Below are 7,005 nucleotides of genomic sequence, written 5' to 3' on the forward strand. Positions count from 1 at the left end.
CCTACACTAGTTAGACATATTCACACACCACTATATCAATCACAAGATAGATGGAATGATTTACATTTTTTTTTCCAAATGTCAAAAATATTTAATCTTACATGTATACAATTTAACTGAACTAAAATTGGTACCTTGGGAACGGTAACCCCGATGAAAGCTTTATAATTACAAACTCTGTGTATATATATATATATATATATATATATATATATATATATATATATATATATATATATATATATATATATTTATATATACATACAGATACACACACACATACATATATATATATATTTATATATACATACACATACACACACACATACATATATATATATATTTATATATATATATATATATATATATATATATATTATACACACACACACACATATATATATATATATACTGTATGTGTGTGTGTGTGTATATATATATATATATATAAACATACTGCATATTTACTGTGTATATAGATATATATATATATATATGTGTGTATATATATATATATATTTATATATAAACAAATAGAGAAAGATAAAGTAACATATATTAATATTTGTTCTGGTTAATCACGTGTATACTAAATAAAAATACACTATATAAAAATAATGCCCCAGGTCAGCTAACCAACCAACTATCTTCAGTAATTTTAAAGTGTCACAAATATTTTGCATAATTTTCATTTCTTTTTTTAAACCAGTGTGAAAAAGATAGATCAGATCCTCTTTGAATCTTTTAAAGTGCATGATGTGTATTTTTCATCTTCAGATGACTTAAAGATAAGCTGACAATTCTGTCACAAATCTTCAGTGTCAAATCAAGCCCAGAATTAATGATAACAAAGAGATGAATGGACGCCTACACAAACCTGCTAGAAAAAAAGGCATGAAAGAGATTTAAATGGAATACAATTATATACACGTCCTTTTTACCTCCTCATCAAATTGTTTGATTTCATTTTTATTCCAGCAATTGTATTTTTTAAAAGACATTGGGTGTCAAGCATAAATTCAATTTACACGTAGTAGCAAGGCTTGATCGAAAATGCTTTATATAACTGAACGCTCAGAAAATATAGCAAAACTACTTGTAACTAAATTATGAAGGCAGATAACCTAAGACACCTGAAATATATTTTTTTCCCATCAGAACAGAAAGAGAATTAGTCTAAAACACCATTAAAAACACGTTTAATTTATTTCTTCTTTATTTCTAGTAACTACCTGTTCCTCTTTTTTACCACTAGGCGTCTCTACTGAACACCTGAAATATTGTAAAACTTAGGTCTGATCAAATTTGAATTATATTAATTTGTTAAACAGACCAAAACATCACTTTTTTCCCGTTACCTCTTAAGATACACCCAAAAATTAGAACAAAAATAAAATAAAGAATAAAATGGTGACAGAAAAATAAGGACTTCCATTGAAAGCTTACTATCAAAAGATTATTGGCTTTTGCAGATGACAGATGTGATTTTTGTGTGTTAATTTCAATCTGTAAATATTTTTTTCTGGCTTTCTGAGAACAGATGTAATCCATTTCATAGGTCAGAGAGAGTATCTGATCTATAACAAGGGGAGTGCCTTGAGATAAATACAAACAGAGAGATACAACAGATGATTTGGAACGTTTCAGAAAAGGACATTCTTATCTAACTGGTAATTCTAGGATTCCAGAAATGCCATATATATTACACTTGTAGCAGGCAATTGTCTGAATGCATCTCTTCATATAGTGTAGGATCTTATCAAGATCACTAAAAGACAAATTTAAGCCTCTGAAATTGTAAGTATAGAGAATTAAATCTTTTGTTTAACAAGATGAATCTTTTGTCTCAGATAGAATTGTAAAAACATTCTTGAAATCTTTTATGTCAGATTTCCTAGTTTCATTTTAACCTGTCCTATCAGAGTGTTACCAGACAATTATTCTGTCATCTTGAACTAAAAAAATAAAAACACAGAATGCTGTTGAAATATTGTCTGATTTTAATTGTATCATTTTTACCTTGACCGATTCTTTTCCATTTGTAGAATAAATAAACAAAACAAAAAATATATTTTAAGCAAGTTATTCTGAGCATACAAATTAGTATTGAGTTCACTAGAATAAACTGTACATAAACAAAAGATCTTCTGTCAATTTATATTTTACAAGTTCTTTTATAAACATTTACAGGACTTCCTTTACACCTGCTTCAATAAATCTTATTTCTGTGACCTTAATTCTAGAGAATTGTGTGTCAGACCCTTAAAGGCATTTGCCTATGAAACAAGGAAATTCCACATTGTTGATCAAACAGTTGATTTACTTTAGCATCAGTTCTTGTGAGTATTAGAAATTAAAATTTTATATTTTTGCATATAGGTTTTTGAAAGGCAACAGACCAGTGGATTTGTAGTCTTCTATTGCAATAGTCTGACTTGGGACCCACTGGACACCAACTGTTTTAAAGGGACATGTTACTCAACATAAATTCTCTTTTATCCATAATACAACTGTGAGAAACACAATGTTTAATGATATATACCAGTTGTTTTTCTTTATTTAAAACCAAGATCAACTCACAATAGCATTGTGGGAGGTGTACTCCTGGCATAATGGTTTGCCCCCCCCCCTCCAAGGTGGTAATCTCTCGTTTTACCCACATGCTCCACTGCTAATTCCAGGGCATTTAGGGAAAGTGTGAGGTACAACATTATCCTGTTTTACATAGAAATGTTTGATATTTTCTAGTGATCTTTTTCCATATATGTTTTACCACTTTTCTGTGATGGAGGCTTCGGATAACAAACCCCTTTAAACACCAGTGAAAAAGCCGATTAAGGGCTAGTTTACATCCCAGTTATAAAATTTACGAAGTTACAGTAACAACATATATCTCCATTACAGTCCATAAAGATCTTAAATGTTGCTATAAGTTCACAAATTTTACAACTGGAAAATAAACCAGCCCCCAATAGAAAATAAACATTTTGTTAGGTGATATAGTTAATCACAATATAATTTATGGTCTGGGACTTTATAGTTCAGAAAACATTGCTTAGCAACGTAAAGATTTGTTTTGCACATGCAGTCTTCAACTGTGATCGACTCAGCTGCAATAAGCCTCAAAGCAGACTTGGAGTCATACTATACTGTTTGTACACCTAATTCCTGATGTCTACTAGGATACATTTGCCCTCATATTGATAGATATATATAAAAAGAGGACAATACATAGCACTCAAAGTATTTGATGTCACCACTAGAGCAGTGATATAAGGTAATGTTCCCAAAGATATCCCAGCTTCTACACAGTTCTTGCAGGTTTATCCAAAAACGAAAAAACTGAATGGCTTCTCTCAAAGTTTCTGTAGACAGAGAAAAGAGGAGAAAAGTGCACAAAATTGAAGAGGCTCATAATGCAGTACGTTATATAACCAAATCGGTGCAGTAAAAGACAAGATAAATGCATACTCACATGTTGTTATCTAACACTATGAGGTATGTAGAAAGCAGAGGTAAGTTGGTTATCCCCTTATGGCCGGAAATCTTCAAGTCAACGGGCCACGAATGTGATGATGATAACTGGTTTAAAAAAATGTCCCTAGACAGACAATTTGGGTGCAATCATTTATTCCAAAGGATGAACATGCATAAAATGAATACAACTATCAAAATAACAATAAAAATTATTTAACAAAAAAAAAGTAATACAACTTGTATGGGAATAAGATGCTAATAGAAGCAACCAGTGTTATGAGAAATAACGATGTGTTATAGAAATAGCATCATCAACAAACAATTGCTAAATGTTACATATGTGACAACAATCACTATAGATGAATGTTCAATAAATCATAAATTGCCAGAGCTATGTCAAACTCAACCACTGTGCCCAGCACATAACATACAAATAGGAAAATAAGCAAATCTAAATATCAAATGGACGAGAACCATAATTACACATTGTTAGTTCATTGTTGAAGAGAACAATCTATAACTATGCAGTTGTACACTGTAGTAAATGTAAATGATATATAATATCAGATCTAAGCTAGAACAATTATACTATCATTCAGCAATGTATTGCTATATTAATGTTGCAGAATGTCTGGGTAAACCCATGGTTAGTGCTAAAATAAGGGGAAAGCAAAAAATAAATGATTAAAGGAATAGGGAAAAGTAAGTGTGAAAATCATTAAAAAAATAAGTAAACAAATTAAAATATACTTAAAGGGATAGTAAACACCAAAAATGTTATTGTTTAAAAAGATAGATAATCCCTTTATTTACCATTCCCCCGTTTTGCATAACCAACACTGTTATAGAAATATAATTTTTACCTCTGTAATTACCTTGTATCTAAGCTTCTGCAGACTGCCTCCTTATCTCAGATCTTTTGACAGACTTGCATTTCAGGCAATTAGTGTTGACTCTTAAATAACTCCACGTGCATGAGCACAATGTTATTATATATGAAACACATGAACTAACACCCTCTAGCTGTGAAAAACTGTCAAATGCATTCAGATAAAAAATTAGCATATGAGTGGGCCTAGGTTTAGCTTTCAACTAAGAATACCAAGAGAACAAAGTAAATGTTATGATAAAAGTTATTTAGAAAGTTGTTTATAATTACATGCCCTATCTGAATCATGAAAGTTTAATTTGGACTTTACTATCCCTTTAATAAGTATTGCTGTAATAATATACATAAAAATGTATGTCTACAACAGACCCATAAAATAAACTTGTATGTATAATGGACCTGTGTGAAGACAATCAAAATGTAAGTATAGATTATGTCCAATAATCAAGTTTATAAAAGACAAATGTTCAAAGCGAAGATATCTTAAAGGGACAGCGTTGTATTCTCAAAATGGCAGAAATTTGCACGGTATATGTTTTCGCAGATTAGGGTTTTAATTTTTCTCTATATGTCTTCTCTATTGACTTCTATGGGGGAATACGTGAACGTGCACGCAGTCTGGCTTTATGGGAAGGGTTAACACGCAAGCAAAATAAGCTATTTTGAAACTTGTAATACTGGCGCAACCCCAAATCTTGCCCATAGAGTTCCAATGTGAATAGCACAACAATTACATGTGCGGATGAATTACATATGTCCCTTTAATAAAGTTCACAAGGACAGCTTTTTTTTAAATAAAATAATAAATATAAGTCATGGTTTGAGGGGGGTTAGTGATAAGTTCAGTAATAATTATCTTAAGTCTCTAGTGCAATAAGAATGGTTATCACCTGGAACAGACTTCATATACAGGGGATGGGGTCAAATACACTAAATATATTGAAGAATAGTTTTGCATATGACAAAGCTCTCCTGAGGGTTAGTTAAGCCTTCATGTCAGACATTAATATGTGCAGCCTTCTGGTTTGTATCGGCTGTCACAATGTTTCTATAAATGTCCTGTAGATATAGGATGAGGTGATGAAAGAGAGGTCTAGTTTAAACTTATTGGCAGTTTGTAAAATAAAGTTTTTTAATCAGGGAAAAAAATAACTTGTCCACTCAATATTAAAGGGACATACAGGAAGAATAATAAAACACTCTAATGTTCTATATAAGTTTATTATCACACTATACCTTGTTGAGAAAATAGGATAAACACATATATAAAGGGAAATAGGATAAACACATATATAAAGGGACCAAAAAGTGCAAAAAAATGCTTTAAAGGGGCATAAAACCCCCAATTTGTTTTTCATGATTCAGATAGAACATACAATTTTAAACAACTTTCAAATGTACTTCTATTATCAAATTTTCTTTGTTTTGCTGTTAACCTTTGTTGAAAAGCAGAAAGGTAAGTTCAGGAGCGTGCACGTGTCTGCAGCACTATATGGCAGCTGTTTTCCAACAATGTTATATATTAGCAAGAGCACTAGATGGCAGCACTATTTCCTGTTATGTAGTACTAATGTTATGCATTAGCAAGAGCACTAGATGGCAGCACTATTTCCTGTCATGTAGTACTAACGTTATACATTAGCAAGAGCACTAGATGGCAGCACTATTTCCTGTCATGTAGTACTAATGTTATGCATTAGCAAGAGCACTAGATGGCAGCACTATTTCCTGTTATGTAGTACTAATGTTATACATTAGCAAGAGCACTAGATGGCAGCACTATTTCCTGTTATGTAGTACTAATGTTATACATTAGCAAGAGCACTATATGGCGGCACTATTTCCTGTCATGTAGTACTAATGTTATGCATTAGCAAGAGCACTAGATGGCAGCACTATTTCCTGTCATGTAGTACTAATGTTATACATTAGCAAGAGCACTAGATGGCAGCACTATTTCCTGTTATGTAGTACTAATGTTATGCATTAGCAAGAGCACTAGATAGCAGCACTATTTCCTGTCATGTAGTACTAATGTTATACATTAGCAAGAGCACTAGATGGCAGCACTATTTCCTGTCATGTAGCACTAATGTTATACATTAGCAAGAGCACTAGATGGCAGCACTATTTCCTGCCATGCAGTACTAATGTTATACATTAACAAGAGCACTAGATGGCAGCACTATTTCCTGTCATATAGTACTAATGTTATACATTAGCAAGAGCACTAGATGGTAGCACTATTTCCTGTCATGTAGTACTAATGTTATACATTAGCAAGAGCACTAGATGGCAGCACTATTTCCTGTCATGTAGCACTAATGTTATACATTAGCAAGAGCACTAGATGGCAGCACTATTTCCTGCCATGCAGTACTAATGTTATACATTAACAAGAGCACTAGATGGCAGCACTATTTCCTGTCATATAGTACTAATGTTATACATTAGCAAGAGCACTAGTTGGCAGCACTATTTCCTGTCATGCAGTACTAATGTTATACATTAGCAAGAGCACTAGATGGCAGCACTATTTCCTGTCATGTAGTACTAATCTTATACATTAGCAAGATCACTAGATGGCAGCACTATTTCCTGTTATGTAGTACTAATGTTATACATTAGCAAGAGCACTA

Source organism: Bombina bombina, chromosome 9 (assembly GCF_027579735.1).
Source record: "Bombina bombina isolate aBomBom1 chromosome 9, aBomBom1.pri, whole genome shotgun sequence".
Classification (NCBI taxonomy): Eukaryota; Metazoa; Chordata; class Amphibia; order Anura; family Bombinatoridae; genus Bombina; species Bombina bombina.